The sequence below is a fragment of the Procambarus clarkii genome, chromosome 72 (assembly GCF_040958095.1).
Source record: "Procambarus clarkii isolate CNS0578487 chromosome 72, FALCON_Pclarkii_2.0, whole genome shotgun sequence".
NCBI classification, from domain to species: domain Eukaryota; kingdom Metazoa; phylum Arthropoda; class Malacostraca; order Decapoda; family Cambaridae; genus Procambarus; species Procambarus clarkii.
Genome location: NC_091221.1, coordinates 5,742,473 through 5,767,472, shown reverse-complemented (window position 1 = coordinate 5,767,472; position 25,000 = coordinate 5,742,473). Strand labels below are relative to the sequence as shown.

Below are 25,000 nucleotides of genomic sequence, written 5' to 3'. Positions count from 1 at the left end.
TGACTCCTGTTAGGTGTACACAGGTGGGTACAGGAGCAGACGACTGCTGACTCCTGTTAGGTGTACACAGGTGGGTACAGGAGCAGACGACTGCTGACTCCTGTTAGGTGTACACAGGTGGGTACAGGAGCAGACGACTGCTGACTCCTGTTAGCTGTACACAGGTGGGTACAGGAGCAGACGACTGCTGACTCCTGTTAGCTGTACACAGGTGGGTACAGGAGCAGACGACTACTGACTCACCTAGTTGAGCTTGCGGGGGTTGAGCTTTGGCTCTTTGGTCCCGCCTCTCGGGTATCGAACTCGGTGTACAGGTTCCTGAGCCTACTGTGTATGGAGTCAGCCTCCACCACATCACTGCCTAATGCATTCCATCTGTTAACTACGCTGACACGCTCCGTGACCTGGTGTCCTCCGTGACCTGGTGGCCTCCGTGACCTGGTGGCCTCCGTGACCTGGTGTCCTCCGTGACCTGGTGTCTTCCGTGACCTGGTGTCCTCCGTGACCTGGTGGCCTCCGTGACCTGGTGTCCTCCGTGACCTGGTGTCCTCCGTGACCTGGTGTCCTCCGTGACCTGGTGGCCTCCGTGACCTGGTGTCCTCCGTGACCTGGTGTCCTCCGTGACCTGGTGTCCTCCGTGACCTGGTGTCCTCCGTGACCTGGTGTCCTCCGTGACCTGGTGTCCTCCGTGACCTGGTGTCCTCCGTGACCTGGTGTCTGGAGATTGGTCCGTTGTGCTGCAGGAAATTCTTGGCGTTCCAACCTGATACTTGACCCAGTGGCGCCATGTTGGGGTGTGGGGGGGGGGGAGCGTCCCCCATCCCCCACACACCTCTCCCTCTCCTCCATCTCTTCCCTTCCCCTCCCCTCTTTCCCTCCCCTCACTTCCCTTCAACCTATCCCTTCGTCCTGTCTATGCTGTCAGCCCCGACGGTATCAATATATAGGCAAGACGATGATATTGGTTTCAAGGACGCCTAACAATATCCAAACAAGAAGGCGCTATCAAGGATCACATCATTTAGGTCCACGACTAACCCATCACCAGAGTCCAGCATGATCCGGACCAACCGGGCTGTGGTGGGTATGTGGGCCTGCGGGCCGCTCCAAGCAACAGCCTGGTGGACCAAACTCTCACAAGTCAAGCCTGGCCTCGGGCCGGGCTTTGGGAGTACAACAACTCCCAGAAGCCCATCAACCAGGTATATGTGGGCCTGCGGGCCGCTCCAAGCAACAGCCTGGTGGACCAAACTCTCACAAGTCAAGCCTGGCCTCGGGCCGGGCTTGGGGAGTAGAACAACTCCCAGAACCCCATCAACCAGGTATATGTGGGCCTGCGGGCCGCTACAAGCAAAAGCCTGGTGGACCAAACTCTCACAAGTCAAGCCTGGCCTCGGGCCGGGCTTGGGGAGTAGAACAACTCCCAGAACCCCATCAACCAGGTATATGTGGGCCTGCGGGCCGCTACAAGCAACAGCCTGGTGGACCAAACTCTCACAAGTCAAGCCTGGCCTCGGGCCGGGCTTGGGGAGTAGAACAACTCCCAGAACCCCATCAAGCAGGTAACTTCAGTGTGTAATTACCTAAGTGTAATACCTAAGTGTAATTACCACAGGATGAGAGCTACGCTCGTGGTGTCCCGTCTTCCCAGCACTCTTTGTCATATAACGCTTTGAAATTACTGACGGTGTGTATGGAAGCACGATATCTAGGTTACCAAGAGGCAATAGTTTACTTGTGTATATTGTGACGTGTCGGTGGCGGAGGGTGGTAGGGTGTGGTGTCCTAATAAGGGAATATACTGAGTTTGGAACTTCGACTTAGTAATTATATATATCATCCACACAAGCTTAACTGCTGGTCATTTTGGCTGGTTTTGGAGGAAGTACGTCAAGGCGCAACCCGTTCTCGACTCAGGTCCATTCCATCCAGCGGTCGACCCCACAGACGCATTCATAAATTTTAATATGCTGTTCATTCAAAACGGGAATTTTCTCAAGTATAAATTAATATTATAATATATTAGCATATTGTGCATATATAGGCATAGGTTAGGTTAGGTGTTTAGGTTCTGTTGGCGATTATTTGTATTTGTAGTACGTGGATGAAGCATTTATAGCGTTGTGGTTCGAACACAAGTCGTCAGTGAAGCACTTGTTCCGGAAGTGTTCGAACGTCATCAGTTGAGTCGTGTGTAAACCGTTTTGCATTCATAAACAGCTGGGGGTTTGGCGGGTGGATGGAATGGATTTTGGGTCTTTATTTGGAGGACGGGCTATAAGACGAATAAGATGTTTTTGTGTTTATCGATCGCCGAGGAGCACTTGATTCCTTAAGACTCGGTATCCAATCATCATGTCCATAGTTGAAGATTGTAAGTACACGATAACTGAGATACAGGTGAAAGGTCACACAGTGAAAGTCATGCGAATTCCATCTCCTGTTGGACTAGTGCTCAACGAGGCGGCGGATGACCTGGCCAAACGTGTCACCTTAACACCACAAGTTGACATTGAATGTGTTTTAACAATGAGACAAATAAGAAGCAAAATAAGAAATATTCAGGCACAGGCAGAAGTGGCGACGAGAGGTATGATGTATGAGGGAAGCTAAACCATGCAACACTACATATGTTCTCACCTAGTTGTACTCACCTAGTTGTGTTTGCGGGGGTTGAGCTCTGGCTCTTTGGTCCCGCCTCTCAACCGTCAATCAACAGGTGTACAAATTCCTGAGCCTATTGGGCTCTATCATATCTACACTTGAAACTGTGTATGGAGTCAGCCTCCACCACATCACTGCCTAATGCATTCCATTTGTTAACCACTCTGACACTAAAAAAGTTCTTTCTAATATCTCTATGGCTCATTTGGCCGCTCAGTTTCCACCTGTGTCCCCTTGTGCGTGTTCCCCTTGTGTTAAATAGACTGTGTGAGTCAAACCATGCAACTCTACATGTATGTGAGTCAAAACACCCAACATTTCACTTATGGTAAAAGGAGAAATGCTTGGAGTGACTCTGTGTACATGCGGCTCAGGCTTGGGTACAAATATTACTGGGAATATGGGATAGATGTTCATGATAATGACACGAAGTGTAAACTATGTGGTATGTTAAGGTCTCACACCCTGGCCCATTATGTTCTTGATTGTCCCTTGATTAATGTATATAGAAACACTGAGATAAGGACTGTTCCTGAACAATTAGCCTGGATGTGTCACAACGGAAAGGTGGATGATATTCTTGAGAGATATATGAATTTTGTACCAAGACTGTAACCTTTTGTACTCACCTAATTGTGCTTGCGGGGATTGAGCTTTGGCTCTTTGGTCCCGCCTCTCAACTGTCAATCAACTGGTGTACAGATTCCTGAAATTGTTGAATTCCTGAATTCCTGAATTGTTGAAAATTTGTTGAATTGTCTGAATGTCTATTGTAAATTGTCTGTGTATCCAGTCATACAAGTATGTGTGTGTGTATGTCTGATACCATACTACATATGTAAAGGAAGAAATGTATATATTTATCACTCAAAATGTCCAGTAATATGTTTATTCTTTGTGATGTGTCTATATATATATGAACACGTTGTACTGAACAGGGGTGAGAATAGCTTGAACTATCCTTTCCTTTGTGTCTATTTATACCTCAATAAACTTATTTGAATCACCAGAGATACCCTAACTACCAACATGAAATAATTAACAGATACAATAATTGGGAGTTAGACATTGGGAGCCGGTCGGCCGAGCAGACAGCACACTGGGCTTGTGATCCTGTGGTCCCAGGTTCGATCCCAAGCGCCGGCGAGAAACAATGGGCAGAGTTTCTTTCACCCTATGCCCCTGTTACCTAGCAGTAAAATAGGTACCTGGGTGTAAGTTAGCTGTCACGGGCTGCTTCCTGGGGGTGGAGGCCTGGTCGAGGACCGGGCCGCGGGGACACTAAAAGCCCCGAAATCATCTCTAGATAACCTCAAGATAGACATATCCAAAGCATTACAGCCTGCACAGTGACTGTAGGAGCAGCCTGCACATGACTGTAGGAGCAGCCTGCACATGACAGTGAAGCCCCCTGCCCAGTTACCTGACTGTGGAGGGGTGGACGACAGGTCACGCAGGTCGGAGTAAGGAAATGACTTGCCCACTGTACAAGAATGGCAAGAATGTAAGGGAAGTTGACTAAGATCACTTGGGTAAGGTAAGATCTATTTATGCGGTCGTAGATCTTGCCCGGGATTCATCAAGTATTTACGCAGCCTTACGAAACCTGTATATCTTTCAAGAATCATAGAAACATGAAATTCTAAGATTGTTATTGTTATAAATAACTTGGTAGATCTTCTGGATAGCATTCCTGGCTTCTGTGAGTTGTTCTACTGCCTGAGGCCAGACACGACTTGTGATAACTTGGTCCAACAGGCTGTTGCTTGTAGCGGGCCGCAGGCCCCGCTAGCCTGTCCAAGCCTGGCCTCGAACCGGCCTTGGAGGGAGTAGAAGAACTCCCAGAACCCCATCAAGTAGGTAAGCCGCTATGATTGATGTGCAGAGTTTGACCAGACGAGAGGGCGAGTCAGACAATACTGCCAATACAGGCACCTCACCAAAATACACTTTGGTGAGGTCGTCTACAGTCTGTGAAACACACTTGAAGCAGGCGACACCCTCAGGTGTGCCGGTAAGTCCGACACACCCGCCTAAACGTGACGCTGAGCGAGCAACACCCGCCTAAACGTGACGCTAAGCGAGCAACACCCGCCTAAACGTGACGCTAAGCGAGCAACACCCGCCTAAACGTGACGCTAAGCGAGCAACACCCGCCTAAACGTGACGCTAAGCGAGCAACACCCGCCTAAACGTGACGCTAAGCGAGCAACACCCGCCTAAACGTGACGCTAAGCGAGCAACACCCGCCTAAACGTGACGCTAAGCGAGCAACACCCGCCTAAACGTGACGCTAAGCGAGCAACACCCGCCTAAACGTGACGCTAAGCGAGCAACACCCGCCTAAACGTGACGCTAAGCGAGCAACACCCGCCTAAACGTGACGCTAAGCGAGCAACACCCGCCTAAACGTGACGCTAAGCGAGCAACACCCGCCCGAAACACTAGGCCACCATTCCCACAACATTTTGGGCAGGGTCCACCCCCCCCCCTGGTGTAATATTGTGGCAGATATTAATGTGGTGTAATACCCAGCGGGGAGCGGTGTCAGCCTCCAGGGTAATGAAGTGTGCATAATTCACCCGGTTTAACGTTTCTCCCGGTGAATCCATCCGCAGGTGTGTAGTTTAGTGTTGGGTGTCTTGTGTTGCAGATGTGTGGTGCTGGGTTGCTCTCCTGTTGTCTTCTGCCACACTGCAACAACGGTAGGCTTTATATATATATATATATATATATATATATATGGAGGCCTAGGTTTTTGGTTTACCACCATCTATAGCTATAAAAGCAAGAGAATGTCTGGCTGTCCTGGGAGGGAGGCCAGATGCTTTGGCTAGCCTCACCAAACTCTGCAGGAGGAAGGGTTTGGGGAAGAGGAAGAACATAGGCTAGTCGGGGATCGGGAAATTTTTTACTATCCATACTTTGGCCGTAGTACCATCTCGCTTCATGCAGGTCGGCGTTCAATCCCCGAGCGTCCAAGTGGTGGGGCACCATTCATTCCCCCATCCAGCAAGGTAAGGTAATGTATCCCAAACCCTTATCCAGATCCTTTCCAAGTGCTATATAGTCCAAATGACTTGGCGCTGTCTCCTGATAATTCCCTCCCTTCCTCTCACTGATAGAGAAAATCGAAGACCAATCCACAGATTGGAATCCAAGGAATTCTATTCTGTGTATTTGCCATTAATTATAATGACGTACTGAAGCTTGGTCTTATTGGGTTGTTAATTAGTAATATTGTGTGTGTGTGACAGAGAGAGAGAGAGAGAGAGAGAGAGAGACTGAGAAAGAGAGAGAGATAGAGAGACTGAGAAAGAGAGAGAGATAGAGAGACTGAGAAAGAGAGAGAGATAGAGAGACTGAGAAAGAGAGAGAGAGAGAGAGAGAGAGAGAGAGAGAGAGAGAGAGAGAGAGAGAGAGAGAGAGAGAGAGAGAGAGAGAGAGAGAAAGAGAGAGACTGAGAAAGAGAGAGAGATAGAGAGACTGAGAAAGAGAGAGAGATAGAGAGACTGAGAAAGAGAGAGAGATAGAGAGACTGAGAAAGAGAGAGAGAGAGAGAGAGAGAGAGAGAGAGAGGAGCAGGGGAGAGATAGAGAGACTGAGAAAGAGAGAGAGACTGAGACTGACCCCGGAGACCCCCCCCCTGCCTCATTACATATAAATATATTTACTTTTCATACCATATTGCGTTATTTGTATATATATATAAACATGTTTTTTTTATTTCAGGTTTGTTTCTGGAGTTGGAGTATGCAGTTGGCAAGTAATAACGTGCGTGTACTTAGTTACATCAAGCAGTACTGTAGTTAGAGAGTGTAACTGTGTTATTGCCAATTAGTATTACTGTAAAATGTTCGAAAATTAGTATTGGCTACCTTGAGGTTACCTTGAGGTGCTTCCGGGGCTTAGTGTCCCCGCGGCCCGGTCGTCGACCAGGCCTCCTGGTTGCTGGACTGATCAACCAGGCTGTTAGACGCGGCTGCTCGCAGCCTGACGTATGAGTCACAGGCTGATGCTAATTTTTTTTATTGTTTACATGGTTCCAAGTCATCGGGTTTTCAGTGTTTGCTATCAAAGAAGTGTTGTTTATTGGTAAATCTTTGTATGTTGTGTGTTTACTGGTGTTAATGCCTTCAGATACTGGGTGTATTAGTATTAATTATTCCTAAATGTTTATCTTGATTTAATGAGCTGAATATCGTAGTGTTTAAGTGGGTCAGGTGTTGGTGGGTGTCCAGCTTGTGGTGTGTTGTGTGTGTGTGGAGGTGTTTTGTGTTAGTTATCTTGAGGTTATCTTGAGATGATTTCGGGGCTTTTTAGTGTCCCCGCGGCCCGGTCCTCGACCAGGCCTCCATCCCCAGGAAGCCGCCCGTGACAGCTGACTAACACCGGGAATACCAGAAGTATTGACACCATTGAGGGGGAGCCGGTCGGCCGAGCGGACAGCACACTGGACTTGTGATCCTGTGGTCCCGGGTTCGATCCAGGGCGCCGGCGAGAAACAATGGGCAGAGATTCTTTCACCCTATGCCCCTGTTACCTAGCAGTAAAATAGGTACCTGGGTGTTAGTCATCTGTCACGGGCTGCTTCCTGGGGGTGGAAGCATGATCGAGGACCGGGCCGCGGGGACACTAAGCCCCGAAATCATCTCAAGATAACCATCAAGATCATCTCAAGATAACCACATGTGTTGCACCAACCTTACGTGAAGGGAACATACACACACTGATCAGATATGTGGTTTTCCAGCTTTGCGTCCTACCCTACAAAACTTTTTAAAACATGGACTATTAGATAGCCTAGTGGAAGTGACATTAAAACTTGAATTCTTTGGGATTTACTACAATTGGGTGCTATTTTTTAAGGCCTGTCTCGTAAAATTTCAGCTAAAAGGCTAATTGAATGCACAATTTGGATCCTGTATTATAAAGTATAAACTGATTTGCTAAAAAAATTAGCTAAAAGTGAGGGAAGGAGGGAGTTTATCAGCGGAAAGCGCCAAGCCATTACGACTGTATAGCCCTTGGAAGGGATCAGGATAAGAATTTGGGATGGGACGGGGGGAAGGAATGGTGCCCAACCAATTGGAAGGGCGGGGATTGAACGCCGACCTGCATGAAGCGAGACCGTCGCTCTATTAAATGCAAAAGCCACAGCAACTACAATGATTAAAAAATATAGTTGAAGAACGAGACACAGTAGTGAACATTGTACATCTATATCCGCCACGGGGATAATGTTATTAAAACAAAAGACTAAACTCAGTGACAAAGGAAGATTTCTCTGCCTTCATTTTTACAACTTTGAGCCACATATCACAGTAACAAGATTATCGTGAATAACCGAAGTTCATTACGGGATCACCATAGCCCGTGCTACATGGACATTTTGTTCCCAGTAGCTGAATCTAAAACAAGAACAACACCAACTATTATCATATATTAGCATATAGTGCATATATTAGTGTAGGTTCGGGTGTTTCAACAACAGTAAAAGTGTACTTTTAACACTTTATTTTTATTAATAAATTCGAGAATTTAGAACATTTTCGGGTGTTCAAATTGTGGACCAGAATATGTGCTAAAGTATATGTAGTTAAACAAATATATGTGTTTTGAGACTATTATGTTGACCAGAATCACATATAAACGGCAGGACAGACGTGAACAAATACATGGTTATAAACAGGCTTGCTGATGTGTGTGGAACCAATTACCGGATAACATTAGACTCGGGATCATGGTATTGTTTCAAGTGTAGGTTAGACATATATACACATGAGTTTGGATGGTTATAAATAGGAGCTGCCGTATGTGGACTAATAAGCCTTCTGCAATTTCCTTAATACTTATGTTTGAAAGAACTGAACATGTTGAAAGAACTGAACATGTTGAAAGAACTGAACATGTTGAAAGAACTGAACATGTTGAAAGAACTGAACATGTTGAAAGAACTGAACATGTTGAAAGAACTGAACATGTTGAAAGAACTGAACATGTTGAAAGAACTGAACATGTTGAAAGAACAAACATGTTCTTTCAAGAACCACAACTTGCAATGTAGGATATGTAATTTAAATCTTAGCTTATTAACACATTAGTAAATAGGTACCTGGGAGTTAGTCAGCTGTCACGGGCTGCTTCCTGGGGATGGAGGCCTGGTCGAGGACCGGGCCGCGGGGACACTAAAGCCCCGAAATTATCTCAAGATAACTCAAGGCCTGTAACCTCATTTGCATAAGTTAATTCTATTGAATAGAGAAAGGGTAAGGGTCATGTTATCACGTGAAGCCTGGCCTTAGGCCGGGCTCCGGTAGAGGACCTTCAGGTAGTCTCGCTTCATGCAGGTCGGCGTTCAATCCCCGAGTGTCCTAGTGGTTGGGCACCATTCCTTTCCCCCCATTCCATTCCTAATCCTTTTCCAGACCCCTTCCCAGTGGCGTAATGCAATGGTATGTAAATTAATCTTACTCCCTACCTCCCTCTCTCACTCCCTCACACTCAGACTCATACTCTCCCTCCCCCCTATTCCCTCACTCCCTCACACTCAGACTCATACTCTCCCTCCCCCCTATTCCCTCACTCCCTACCTAACTCCCTCCCTCCCTCCTTTAATATCTTTATGGGAAGGCTTTGAGTACGGCGGTGATCAATTAGTTATGTAGTGATGGTGAGTTAGTAGTTATTAGTTAGTGGTTATGATGAGGCTTCCAGACCAGGCACAAACTGTGTGTGTTGTTGTTGTTATAGATTCAGCTACACGGAGCAAGTTCCAAGTAGCACGGGCTATGGTGAGCCCGTAGTGGACTTACCTGGCACAGGAGCGGTGCAAGTAGCACGGGCTATGGTGAGTCCGTAGTGGACTTACCTGGCACAGGAGCGGGGCAAGTAGCACGGGCTATGGTGAGCCCGTAGTGGACTTACCTGGCACAGGAGCGGGGCAAGTAGCACGGGCTATGGTGAGCCCGTAGTGGACTTACCTGGCACAGGAGCGGGGCAAGTAGCACGGGCTATGGTGAGCCCGTAGTGGACTTACCTGGCACAGGAGCGGGGCAAGTAGCACGGGCTATGGTGAGCCCGTAGTGGACTTACCTGGCACAGGAGCGGGGCAAGTAGCACGGGCTATGGTGAGCCCGTAGTGGACTTACCTGGCACAGGAGCGGGGCAAGTAGCACGGGCTATGGTGAGCCCGTAGTGGACTTACCTGGCACAGGAGCGGGGCAAGTAGCACGGGCTATGGTGAGCCCGTAGTGGACTTACCTGGCACAGGAGCGGGGCAAGTAGCACGGGCTATGGTGAGCCCGTAGTGGACTTACCTGGCACAGGAGCGGGGCAAGTAGCACGGGCTATGGTGAGCCCGTAGTGGACTTACCTGGCACAGGAGCGGGGCAAGTAGCACGGGCTATGGTGAGCCCGTAGTGGACGTACCTGGCACAGGAGCGGGCCAAGTAGCACGGGCTATGGTGAGCCCGTAGTGGACTTACCTGGCACAGGAGCGGGGCAAGTAGCACGGGCTATGGTGAGCCCGTAGTGGACTTACCTGGCACAGGAGCGGGGCAAGTAGCACGGGCTATGGTGAGCCCGTAGTGGACTTACCTGGCACAGGAGCGGGGCAAGTAGCACGGGCAATGGTGAGCCCGTAGTGACGCTCCTAGAGGGCTGAAAACATACAGTACTTGTATTGACATAATGAACCCGTTGGTAACACCAGTGGTAACACCAGTAGTAACACCAGTAGTAGAGAAGGATGCAATAAATATATTAGTTGTGATGAAAGTAACTGACTTGAAAGTCAAGCCTGGCCTCGGGCCGGGCTTGGGCAGTAGAAGAACTCCCAGAACCCCATCAACCAGGTATCAACCAGGTATCAACGTGAGGTATCCCAGTATCCTGGTAGTTGATATCTTCTGGTTATCATTGTTGTGCAATTTTGTTATCATTATTTATTGCCTTTATCAGTGATGATGAAGGTTAGAGATAAGGTTTTTAGTTACACGTTGTTGCAGTGTGTTAATGAGTCATAATTAGTTCAGAACTGCTGGTCGAGGCTTAACACATGTTTACGTCATTTCTAACAAAAACCTTTCAAACAAGAGTTGCCATAGCAATGATGATGTGTGTCAAGACACTAGTGCTCTCTACGGTGGCTAGAGATATTTACACGTGCTAGATTTACACGTGGCTAGAGATATTTACACGTGCTAGATTTACACGTGGCTAGAGATATTTACACGTGCTAGATTTACACGTGGCTAGAGATATTTACACGAATTTACACGTGGAAAATAGTAGCAGAGAATACCATCACATGAGACCAGGAGGCATGGCAGGATGTGCAGAATACCCCCGTTGAAGAGCAGAGGTGCAACAGGTACTCTGAGAGAGAACTCTTATCAGGTTCCAAATGTGTTCAATAGAATAACAACATACTGGAGCGAAAGATATGGAAAGAAATGCAGAGAAGAACCAGTGAAGAGTAGAGGTGCCATAGGCACAATCAGAGAACACTGTCTGAACATCAGAGGTCCACGGCTGTTCAACATCCCTCCCAGCAAGCATTAGAAATATTGCCGGAACAAAGGTGGATGTCTTCGAGAGGCACTTAGATAAGTTTTTGGAAGTGCCGGACCAACCGAGCTGTAGTGGATATGTGGGCCAGCGGGCCGCTCCAAGCAACAGTCTGTTGGACCAAACTCTCACAAGTCGAATCTGGCCTCGGGCCGGGCTCGGGGAGTAGAAGAACTCCCAGAACCCCATCAACCAGGTATATGTGGGCCTGCGGGCCGCTCCAAGCAACAGCCTGGTGGACCAAACTCTCACAAGTCAAGCCTGGCCTCGGGCCGGGCTTGGGGAGTAGAAGAACTCCCAGAACCCCATCAACCAGGTATATGTGGGCCTGCGGGCCGCTCCAAGCAACAGCCTGGTGGACCAAACTCTCACAAGTCAAGCCTGGCCTCGGGCCGGGCTTGGGGAGTAGAAGAACTCCCAGAACCCCATCAACCAGGTATCAGCGACCATACGAGTCATAAATACTCACACTCCGCCCATGTAAAACAGAAACAAGCAACACTTAGTGGGCCAGCCAGAGGCTTAGGGCCCGCGCAGGAATATCCCTGCAAAAAAAAAAAAAAACAGGTATCAACCAGGTACCAACTTAGCACCATCACAGTTTTCTCTATCAGGCTACGTTGTTGTTGTTGTTGTGTTGCACGTGTTATGGTTTATGCAATAGGCCTAGTGAATATAGTGCACCCAAACTTGTAAGTGAACTTTAAACTTGTGGGAAGTTTCTCCTCCTCCCCCCCCCTCACTCTCTCCCCCTCTCACTCCCCACACAAAAAACTTGCTCTCAAGGACAATTTAAGGTGTTGCTTTTCGTAAACCATTTCGAAATTGTAAACTTGTACGTATTGACAACTGCGCGGTTGACTAAGTTGATAAACAGTAGTACGTACAGCACTCACAGGTACAGCTGCACCGGTACAGCTGCACCGGTACAGCTGCACAGGTACAGCTGCACCGGTACAGCTGCACAGGTACAGCTGCACCGGTACAGCTGCACAGGTACAGCTGCACAGGTACAGCTGCACCGGTACAGCTGCACATGTACAGCTGCACTGGTACAGCTGCACAGGTACAGCTGCACCGGTAATGTGCTCATTGTGTCATATCGTACTTGTCATGGAATTCAATATTGATAAAGAAATGCAAAGTGCCAGTAGCACAGGCACTCAGTGTAGTGTGGAGGAAGAACTTGGACACGGGGGAGATACCAGATGCACTTAAAGTAGCAGACATTGCCCCTCTACACAAGGGAGGGAGCAAAGCATTGGCAAAGAATTATAGACCAGGGGCCGGATTCACGAAAGGACTTACGCAAATACTTACGAACCTGTACATCTTTCCTCAATCTTTGACGGCTTTGATTACATTTATTAAACAGTTTACAAGCATGAAAACTTCCCAAACAACTGTTGTTATTGTTATAAACAGCCTCCTGGGGCTTCGGAGCTCATTAACTGTTTAATAATTGTAAACAAAGGCGCCAAAGATTGAGAAAAGATGTACTGGTTCGTATGTGCTTGCGTAAGTCCTTTCGTGAATCTGGCCCCTGTTGCACTAACGTCCCAAATAATAAAAGTATTTGAGAGAGTGATCAGGAGTCAGGTCACTAGTTTCATGGAGACCAATGACCTCTACAATCCAGGTCAACATGGATTTAGAGCGGGAAGATCGTGCCTCTCACAGCTACTTGACCATTACGACAAAATCACTGAGGCATTAGAAGAAAAACAGAATGCAGATGTGGTATACACGGATTTCGCAAAGGCATTCGGTAAATGTGACAATGGAGTGATAGCACAGAAAATGAGGTCATTGGGAATAACTGGTAAAGTAGGACGCTGGATGCTCAGTTTTCTGTCGAATAGAGCACAAAGAGTAACAGTCAACCATATAAAATCTAGTCCAAGCGCAGTTAAAAGCTCTGTACCTCAGGGTACAGTCTTTGCACCACTGCTTTTCCTTATTCTCATATCAGATATAGACTCAAATACACGCCACAGCTTCGTGTCATCCTTTGCAGATGACACAAAAATCAGAATGAAAATTACCTCTGCTGAAGACATTAAAAACCTACAAGCAGATATTAATAAAGTTTTCGACTGGGCAATAGAAAATAACATGAAATTTAACAGCGATAAATTCCAGGTACTCAGATACGGTAAAAATGAGGACCTTAAACATAATACAGGGTACAAAACACAGTTAAATTTGCCCATAGTAGGAAAGCAACATGTAAAGGATTTGGGAATAATAATGTCTGACGACCTAACGTTTAGGGAGCATAACCAAGCAAATATTGCGTCAGCCAGAAAATGATAGGATGGATTACGAGAACTTTCAAATCCAGGGATCCCATCACAATGGTTGTACTTTTCAAGTCACTTGTGTTGTCCCATCTTGAGTACTGCTCAGTACTCACTTCCCCTTCAGAGCAGGAGAGATTGCTGAAATAGAGGAAATACAGAGAACATATGCGTCATACATAGACACGATAAAGCATCTAAATTATTGGGATCGTCTTATAGCTCTCCAAATGTACTCTCTAGAAAGGAGACGAGAGAGATGTCAAATAATATACACGTGGAAGATACTGGAGGGCCAAGTACCAAATCTACACAGTAAAATAACAACGTACTGGAGTGAATGATATGGAAGAAAATGGAGAATAGAACCAGTGAAGAGCAGAGGTGCCATAGGCACAATCAGAGAACACTGTATAAACATCAGAGGTCCGCGGTTGTTCAACATCCTCCCAGCGACTATAAGAAATATTGCCGGAACAACCGTGGACATCTTCAAGAGAAAACTGGACTGTTTTCTAAGAGAAGTGCCGGACCAACCGGGCTGTGGTGGGTATGTGGGCCTGCGGGCCGCTCCAAGCAACAGCCTGGTGGACCAAACTCTCACAAGTCAAGCCTGGCCTCGGGCCGGGCTTGGGGAGTAGATCTCCCAGAACCCACCCAGGTACAGGTATGCAAGACAAATGACAGGTGGATAACAAAAGCCATTGTAACAAGAGATGCCAAACGAATGATGGTACTTGCTAAGCTCTCCGGTGGAACATTGTTACACATTAAGTGTCCCATTCAAAACTGGAGAAGTTGCTGACCTAGAGAACGTGCAGAGAACTTTTACTGCCCAAATGTGTTCAATAAAATATTTAATTTAGTGGGAGCGCTGAGAATGCCTCAAATTGTTCCCCTTAGAGTGCAGGTGAGAGAGTTACATGACTGAGCAAATTACAGTACTCACAGTAGACTTTATTATTAACATCTTTATTGACAATTTAATTACAATTTTGCCTAATCTGAGGATTTCAATTAAGTCTTATTAAAGTGAGGATAATGCTGGTATTCACTGTCACGCAGGACAGAGGGTCATACACAAGACAATAGGTCTAAACTGTAGGCTGAAGCACATATATATCATGGTTACAATCAATGTTTTAGCGTACGAATATGTAAATCCAACTTTCTTTTGTGCACTGCCACACAAGGGCAGGGATGGTTCATAAGTGATGCAGCTTAAAAATACTATAAATAAAATTGTTCTTCATTCTTTAAAATGGACAAGCAAATTTTGGATAAATTGTTAGGATGTCTTCCAGAACACCTGAGTCAATGACATAGTTACACAGTTATTGGTACAAGAGGTCAGGAGGTCTAAAATCTTCTACGGTTTCACATTCAACAATATAATGTTCTAGTGAATGTATTAAAGGTGTGTCACAGAGTTTGCAATCTGAATATTCTGGTAGTGACTGGACTTGAAGATGACCCCCCCCCCCTATCATCTCTCGTTCGCCCAGCTGTTGCGTCGCCTTTTCTGCGCATGTCGCTGCTCCGTGGCTTCGCTCCTCCGAGGTTTGGCACAACCGGTGCATAATGCGTGTTCTGGTTATCGTGTTTGGCTGGAGACGACCGGGCCGCGGGGACGCTAAGCCCCGGAAGCACCTCAAGGTAACCTCAAGGTAACCTCAAGGTAAGGAGTCTAGCTCTGTTTGTTGTGATCTGTGATCTTGTTGTGATCTGTGATCTTGTTGTGATCTGTGATCTTGTTGTGATCTGTGCTGGGGGGCTGCGGAGACGTCGATCCCCGGAACCAACGCTAGGTAACGGCAAGATAAGGTAGGGAAGTGCGCAGTGTTGAGAGCTGGTTGATGTGGTGACGATACTGGTGGCTGCGTAGGGTGACATTACTACACGGAGAGCGTGGGATGACGCAGGCAGGGCACGAGGCCGGCCTTGGCCACTGTGACGCCCTGCACGCCCTGCACGCCCTGCACGCCCTTACTCTCTTTAGTAGTCTCCTCTCCCTCACCACATAGGAAAGTCATGCATTACATAATATATTGTACATATCACATGACGCTTACACAATATCACATGTTTCTCTTGCGCTGTTTTCAGGCGTGATGTCTAGCCTATCGCGATGTGGAGTTAGGATAGGTAGGTCAAGCATGCTAGGGGTAGGTAGACCTAGCCTCATTGATATCAATGTTATCATTCAGAAAGAATGAAAGCATGATCACCCCCCCCCCCGCCCTCATATCTTGACTCTTCCCCAGATCACTATATATCATTTATGTGCCCTAGATTTTATTTTTGGTTATTATGCACACACATATATACCCATCCTGTCAGTCAATATAAATTGTGATTCTTGAATCTGCCTTCGTAGGAAAAAGTCCCCCGTTTATAGATATCAGATTTATCTATTTTATTTACCGTGTATTTTGGGTTCTGTGTATTTTCTGGGAGTGTGTGTCTAGTGGTTGGGGAGTGGGGACCCCCGCACCAGTAGCTGAAGGATGATATTCCTGCTTCTGATGTTCATGCTTTTTATTATACGTCCCAGCGGCCTGCTTGCTTTATTTCCCTAACAGGGAGCCGGTCGGCCGAGCGGACAGCACGCTGGACTTATGATCCTGTGGTCCTGGGTTCGATCCCAGGCGCCGGCGAGAACAATGGGCAGAGTTTCTTTCACCCTATGCCCCTGTTACCTAGCAGTAAAATAGGTACCTGGGTGTTAGTCAGCTGTCACGGGCTGCTTCCTGGGGGTGGAGGCCTGGTCAAGGACCGGGCAGCGGGGACACTAAAAAGCCCCGAAATCATCTCAAGATAACCTCAAGATAACCTCACTAATGCTCTGCTGTCTCTAGGTCACCTTACCTTGAGGTTACCTTGAAGTGTTTCCGGGGCTTAGCGTCCCCGCGGCCCGGTCGTCGACCAGGCCTCCTCATTGGGCCGAGGACAGGACGCCCAGGTCTCTCTCACAACGTGATCCTCACGGCTCCAGACATTTGCATTTCTCTATCGCTTAAACTGCAACGTTAAATGTTTTTATGGGTATAAAAAGTTGCAATACAGCGTGAATAGTATTGACTTTCCATACTGTCAGAAGCCTTAAACTTTAAATATCCATTAATGCACTTTTATTCAACTAGTGACAAGTATTGATCGTGGCCATCTTGGGCGTTTATATCTATATTTTAAAAGTTGTGTTGTGAGGCGACTGAGGCGGAGGAAGGCAGCACACGCGCTTAATCTGGTCGCATATTAACCTTATCTTGAGATGATTCCTGAGGTTATCTTGAGATGATTCCTGAGGTTATCTTGAGATGATTCTTGAGGTTATCCTGAGATGATTTCGGGGCTTTTTAGTGTCCCCGCGGCCCGGTCCTCGAGCAGGCCTCCACCCCCAGGAAGCAGCCCGTGACAGCTGACTAACACCCAGGTACCTATTTTACTGCTAGGTAACAGGGGCATAGGGTGAAAGAAACTCTGCCCATTGTTTCTCGCCGGCGCCTGGGATCGAACCCAGAACCACAGGATCACAAGTCTAGCGTGCTGTCCGCTCGGCCGACCGGCTCCCATTAGCCTATTCACACCCCAACCCGTTCTCGCAAATTTAATAAGTCAATATTGACTTATTAACTACGTGCATAGGTGATATACTAAACATAATAGATACCCTTAAAAAGATTCATAGAAAACACCGACCTTACCTAACCTACTTAGTATGATAAGATAAACATCTTATTGCTTCGTAATTACAATTATTACCTAACCTATAGTAGGTATAGGTTAAGTAATAATTGTAATTACGAAGCAATAAGATGCTTATCTTAAGATACTAACAAGGTTAGGTAAGGTCGGTGTTTTCTATGAATCTTTTTAAGGGTATCTATTATGTTTAGTATATCACCTATGCACGTAGTTAATAAGTCAATATTGACTTTACGAATTTGCGAGAACGGGTTGCACACCCGCCAAATAGAGTAGATGACGCAGGTGAAATGTTGGGTCCAAGCGGCGGAATGGAAATTTTGCAGGATTTTTATTATCGCGAGCGCGAAGGTTGGGAATATTTGAGCGGGTTTTTAAATGCGTTGTTTCATGTTCGTAGCTTAATTGTTTCATATGTACGTGATGTGATCGTGTGGTCCTGGGTTCGATCCCAGGCGCCGGCGAGAAATAATGGGCAAAGTTTCTTTCATCCTATGCCCCTGTTACCTTGCAGTAAAATAGGTACCTGGGTGTTAGTCAGCTGTCACGGGCTGCTTCCTGGGGGTGGAGGCCTGGTCGAGGACGGGACCGCGGGGACACTAAAGCCCCGAAATCATCTCAAGATAACGTGGGTGGTAAATAGCTTTGAATAGGTCTTTGAATAACTTTGAATAAGTGTCGGTAGATAAGGTGATTGTGAGGAGAAAGCGCTAAGTGACTATAGCACTTGGGATATGAGGACAAGGAGCAGGAATATGAGGACTGAGTGAAGGAACAGTGCCCAAGCGCGTTGACCATTGGGGATCGAACGCCGACCCTGTAAGCTACGAGGCCATCTGAGATGTACGTGAAGATGCTGAAGATATTGAAAACTTCAAGCAGATATTAATAAAGTTTTCGACTGGGCAACAGAAAATAACATGATTTTTAACAGTAATAAATTCCAGGTACTCAGGCACGGTAAAAATGAGGACCTTAAACATAATACAGGGTACAAAGCTCAATCGAATCTGCCCATAGTAGGAAAACAGCATGTCAAGGATTTGGGAATAATGATGTCTGACGACCTAACGTTTAGGGAGCATAACCAAGCAAATATTACGACAGCCAGAAAAATGATCGGATGGATTACGAGAACTTTCAAATCCAGGGATCCCATCACAATGGTTGTACTGTTCAAGTCACTTGTGTTGTCCCGTCTTGAGTACTGCTCAGTACTCACTTCCCCCTTCAGAGCAGGAGAGATTGCTGAAATAGAGGGAATACAGAGAACATATACGGCACGCATAGACGAGATAAAGCATCTTAATTATTGGGATCGTCTCAAAGCTCTCCAAATGTACTCACTAGAAAGGAGACGAGAGAGATACCAAATAATATACACGTGGAAGATACTGGAGGGCCAAGTACCAAATCTACACAGTAAAATAACAACGTACTGGAGTGAACGATATGGAAAAAAATGCAGAATAGAACCAGTGAAGAGCAGAGGTGCCATAGGCACAATCAGAGAACACTGTATGAACATCAGAGGTCCGCGGTTGTTCAACGTCCTCCCAGCGAGCATAAGAAATATTGCCGGAACAACCGTGGACATCTTCAAGAGGAAACTAGATTTATTCCTCCAAGGCGTGCCGGACCAACCGGGCTGTGGCGGGTATGTGGGCCTGCGGGCCGCTCCAAGCAACATCCTGGTGGACCAAACTCTCACAAGTCAAGCCTGGCCTCGGGCCGGGCTTGGGGAGTAGAACAACTCCCAGAACCCCATCAACCAGGTATATGTGGGCCTGCGGGCCTCTCCAAGCAACAGCCTGGTGGACCAAACTCTCACAAGTCGAGCCTGGCCTCGGGCCGGGCTTGGGGAGTAGAACAACTCCCAGAACCCCATCAACCAGGTATATGTGGGCCTGCGGACCGCTCCAAGCAACAGCCTGGTGGACCAAACTCTCACAAGTCAAACCTGGCCTCGGGCCGGGCTTGGGGAGTAGAAGAACTCCCAGAACCCCATCAACCAGGTGGCATAGGAGGTAGTAATTGTGGAGGCAGAGGTAGTGGTGGTGATGGTGGTGGTGGCAGAGGTGGTGATGGTGGTAGTGGTGGTGATGGTGGTGGTGGCAGAGGTGGTGATGGTGGTAGTGGTGGTGGTGACAGTGAAGGGTCGACCGTTACCATGGCAACGGTCTCAACTTTCCCAGCGGGTCTGAGGTACAAAAAAAAAATGATCTCGTTAACTGTTATTGAAAGCTGGAGATGAGGAATAAAATGTAGACCAGGCGGACTGATAGGAGGGGCGCACTCCCATGCTCCTCTCCCAGGCTCCCACGGTGATACTCTCCCAGGCTCCCATGGTGATACTCTCCCAGGCTCCCACGGTGATACTCTCCCAGGCTCCCATGGTGATACTCTCCCAGGCTCCCACGGTGATACTCTCCCAGGCTCCCACGGTGATACTCTCCCAGGCTCCCATGGTGATACTCTCCCAGGCTCCCATGGTGATACTCTCCCAGGCTCCCATGGTGATACTCTCCCAGGCTCCCATGGTGATACTCTCCCAGGCTCCCATGGTGATACTCTCCCAGGCTCCCATGGTGATACTCTCCCAGGCTCCCACGGTGATACTCTCCCAGGCTCCCACGGTGATACTCTCCCAGGCTCCCATGGTTGTGGAGCTGCTACAATACATGCCACAGCTCTTCACAATAACTTCACTATCTCCCAAACACGTCCAAGCCCTCCCATCCTGCCCTGATTATCTCGTGTCATCATCACACCGCGGCAGTGACGTCGCACCATCATCAGCACCATCAGCCGTAGCAAGAGCAGCAGCAGTAGCAGCAGGGACAAAGACATCAGCAGCCAGGATAGTAGCAACAACAACAGCTAGCTCAGCAGCAGCAACAGGAGCAGTCAGCGGTAGAGGAACCTTGGCCAGGATCAGCATTGTATCCATCAACAACAACTCGGCCATCTGCAGCATTGACAGCATCTTCCTCGACACACCTTCCTTCTCGCTTAATCTTACACCCTTCCTCTCGTCTCCTTGTTATCTTGGCTACGCCTACACTACCTGGCCTCATGTCTACACCCACACTACCTGGCCTCATGTCCACACCCACACTACCTGGCCTCATGTCTACACCCACACTACCTGGCCTCATGTCCACACCCACACTACCTGGCCTCATGTCCACACCCACACTACCTGGCCTCATGTCCACACTCACACTACCTGGCCTCATGTCCACACCCACACTACCTGGCCTCATGGCCACACTCACACTACCTGGCCTCATGTCTACACCCACACTACCTGGCCTCGTGTCCACACCCACACTACCTGGCCTCATGTCTACACTCACACTACCTGGCCTCATGTCTACACTCACACTACCTGGCCTCATGTCTACACTCACCCTACCTGGCCTCATGTCCACACCCACACTACCTGGCCTCATGTCCACACTCACACTACCTGGCCACATGTCCACACACACACTACCTGGCCTCATGTCCACACTCACACTACCTGGCCTCATGTCCACACCCACACTACCTGGCCTCATGTCCACACCCACACTACCTGGCCTCATGTCCACACCCACACTACCTGGCCTCATGTCCACACCCACACTACCTGGCCTCATGTCTACACCCACACTACCTGGCCTCATGTCCACACCCACACTACCTGGCCTCATGTCCACACCCACACTACCTGGCCTCATGTCTACACCCACACTACCTGGCCTCATGTCTACACCCACACTACCTGGCCTCATGTCCACACCCACACTACCTGGCCTCATGTCTACACCCACACTACCTGGCCTCATGTCCACACCCACACTACCTGGCCTCATGTCCACACCCACACTACCTGGCCTCATGTCCACACCCACACTACCTGGCCTCATGTCCACACCCACACTACCTGGCCTCATGTCCACACTCACACTACCTGGCCTCATGTCCACACACCCACACTACCTGGCCTCATGTCCATACCCACACTACCTGGCCTCATGTCCACACACACACACTACCTGGCCTCATGTCCACATCCACACTACCTGGCCTCATGTCCACACCCACACTACCTGGCCTCATGTCCACACTCACACTACCTGGCCTCATGTCCACACACACACTACCTGGCCTCATGTCCACACCCACACTACCTGGCCTCATGTCCACACTCACACTACCTGGCCTCATGTCCACACACACACACTACCTGGCCTCATGTCCACACACACACTACCTGGCCTCATGTCCACACACACACTACCTGGCCTCATGTCCACACACACACTACCTGGCCTCATGTCCACACACACACTACCTGGCCTCATGTCCACACACACACTACCTGGCCTCATGTCCACACCCACAGTGCCTGGCCTCATGTCCACACACACACTACCTGGCCTCATGTCCACACACACACTACTTGGCCTCATGTCTACACTCACACTACCTGGCCTCATGTCCACACTCACACTACCTGGCCTCATGTCCACACACACACTACCTGGCCTCATGTCCACACTCACACTACCTGGCCTCATGTCCACACCCACACTACCTGGCCTCATGTCCACACCCACAGTGCCTGGCCTCATGTCCACACTCACACTACCTGGCCTCATGTCCACACTCACACTACCTCTCTAGAAAGGAGACGAGAGAGATACCAAATAATATACACATGGAAAATACTGGAGGGTCAGGTCCCAAATCTACACAGCAAAATAACAACGTACTGGAGTGAACGATATGGAAGAAAATGCAAGATTGAACCAGTGAAGAGCAGAGGTGCCATAGGCACAATCAGAGAGCACTGTATAAACATCAGGGGTCCGCGGTTGTTCAACGTCCTCCCAGCGAGCATAAGAAATATTGCCGGAACAACCGTGGACATCTTCAAGAGAAAACTGGACGGTTTTCTAAGAGAAGTTCCGGATCAGCTGGGCTGTGGTGGGTACGTGGCCCTGCGGGCCGCTCCAAGCAACAGCCTGGTGGACCAAACTCTCACAAGTCGAGCCTGGCCTCGGGCCGGGCTTGGGGAGTAGAAGAACTCCCAGAACCCCATCAACCAGGTATCAACCAGGTACCTGGCCTCATGTCCACACCCACACTACCTGGCCTCATGTCCACACCCACAGTGCCTGGCCTCATGTCCACACACACACTACCTGGCCTCATGTCCACACACACACTACCTGGCCTCATGTCCACACTCACACTACCTGGCCTCATGTCCACACTCACACTACCTGGCCTCATGTCCACACCCACACTACCTGGCCTCATGTCCACACTCACACTACCTGGCCTCATGTCCACACCCACACTACCTGGCCTCATGTCCACACCCACAGTGCCTGGCCTCATGTCCACACTCACACTACCTGGCCTCATGTCCACACTCACACTACCTGGCCACATGTCCACACCCACACTACCTGGCCTCATGTCCACACCCACAGTGCCTGGCCTCATGTCCACACACACACTACCTGGCCTCATGTCCACACCCACAGTGCCTGGCCTCATGTCCACACACACACTACCTGGCCTCATGTCCACACCCACAGTGCCTGGCCTCATGTCCACACACACACTACCTGGCCTCATGTCCACACCCACAGTGCCTGGCCTCATGTCCACACTCACACTACCTGGCCTCATGTCCACACACACACTACCTGGCCTCATGTCCACACCCACACTACCTGGCCTCATGTCCACACACACACTACCTGGCCTCATGTCCACACCCACACTACCTGGCCTCATGTCCACACCCACAATACCTGGCCACATGTCCACACCCACACTACCTGGCCTCATGTCCACACCCACACTACCTGGCCTCATGTCCACACCCACACACTACCTAGCCGCATGTCCACACCCACACTACCTGGCTACATGTCCACACCCACAGTGCCTGGCCAAATGTCCACACCCACACTGCCTGGCCACATGTCCACACCCACACTACCTGGCCTCATGTCCACACCCACACTACCTGGCCTCATGTCCACACCCACAGTGCCTGGCCAAATGTCCACACCCACACTGCCTGGCCACATGTCCACACCCACACTACCTGGCCTCATGTCCACACCCACACTACCTGGCCTCATGTCCACACACACACTACCTGGCCTCATGTCCACACCCACAGTGCCTGGCCTCATGTCCACACACACACTACCTGGCCTCATGTCCACACCCACAGTGCCTGGCCTCATGTCCACACTCACACTACCTGGCCTCATGTCCACACACACACTACCTGGCCTCATGTCCACACCCACACTACCTGGCCTCATGTCCACACCCACACTACCTGGCCTCATGTCCACACCCACAGTGCCTGGCCAAATGTCCACACCCACAGTGCCTGGCCTCATGTCCACACCCACACTGCCTGGCCACATGTCCACAACCACACGTTATCTCACACCAAGAGATAACTCACACGCGAATGATATTACTTTATCTGTTTAGACTTTGTTAAAATCAGCTGGTATTTTTTCAGTGTCTTCTACTGCCGTAATTTTTATATCCTCGGCAAAAGAAGGCACTAAGCTGTGACTTGTATTTTTGTCTATATCTGATATGAGAATAAGGAAAAGCAGCGGTGCAAGGACTGTGCCCTGTGGTACAGAACTTTTCACTGCTCTTGGACTTGACTTTGTTAGAATGACTGTTACTCTGCATTCTGTTGGGCACGAATATCCTTCGCTCTACTTTACTGATTTTGTCATAGTGGTCGAGTAACTGTGAGAGGCAGTTACCTCCATCTTCATCCGTGTTGGGCTGGTTGGTGATAAGCTCTGTTCTCCATAAACCTGGGACCAGATTCATGAAGCAGTTACGCAAGCACTTACGAACCTGGGGCCAGATTCATGAAGCAGTTACGCAAGCACTTACGAACCTGGGACCAGATTCATGAAGCAGTTACGCAAGCACTTACGAACCTGGGACCAGATTCATGAAGCAGTTACGCAAGCACTTACGAACCTGGGACCAGATTCACGAAGCAGTTACGCAAGTACTTACGAACCTGGGACCAGATTCACGAAGCAGTTACGCAAGCACTTACGAACCTGGGACCAGATTCACGAAGCAGTTACGCAAGTACTTACGAACCTGTACATCTTTCCTCAATCTTTGACGGCTTTGGTTACATTTATTAAACAGTTTACAAGCATGAAAACTTGCCAATCAACTGTTGTTATTGTTATAAACAGCCTCCTGGTGCTTCGGAGCTCATTAACTGTTTAATAATTGTAAACAAAGCCGCCAAAGATTGAGAAAAAATGTACAGGTTCGTAAGTACTTGCGTAACTGCTTCGTGAATCTGGCCCCAGGTCGGGAGGCAGTCCCTACCTATTTTACAAAAAAATAAAATAAAACTGAACCTTTTGGCAGTGTGAAGCCTGGCCTCGGGCTTGGGGAGTAGAAAAACTCCCAGAACCCCATCAACCACGTAGTCTAAAGTACCAATCACAGTTCTCTAAATCAGGAAGTGTTTACTTGAATCAAGTGTTTACTTGAATCAAGTGTTTACTTGAATCAAGTGTTTACTTGAATCAAGTGTTTACTTGAATCAAGTGTTTACTTGAATCAAGTGTTTACTTGAATCAAGTGTTTACTTGAATCAAGTGTTTACTTGAATCAAGTGTTTACTTGAATCAAGTGTTTACTTGAATCAAGTGTTTACTTGAATCAAGTGTTTACTTGAA

General features: G+C 48.4%; 1 protein-coding gene across 2 annotated transcripts in view; it reads left to right on the top strand.

Annotated features, from left to right (window-relative positions):
- LOC123773736 (uncharacterized) overlaps nt 1-25,000 on the top strand; it is a 437,688-nt gene that overhangs the window by 222,746 nt on the left and 189,942 nt on the right. The window lies entirely within an intron of this gene.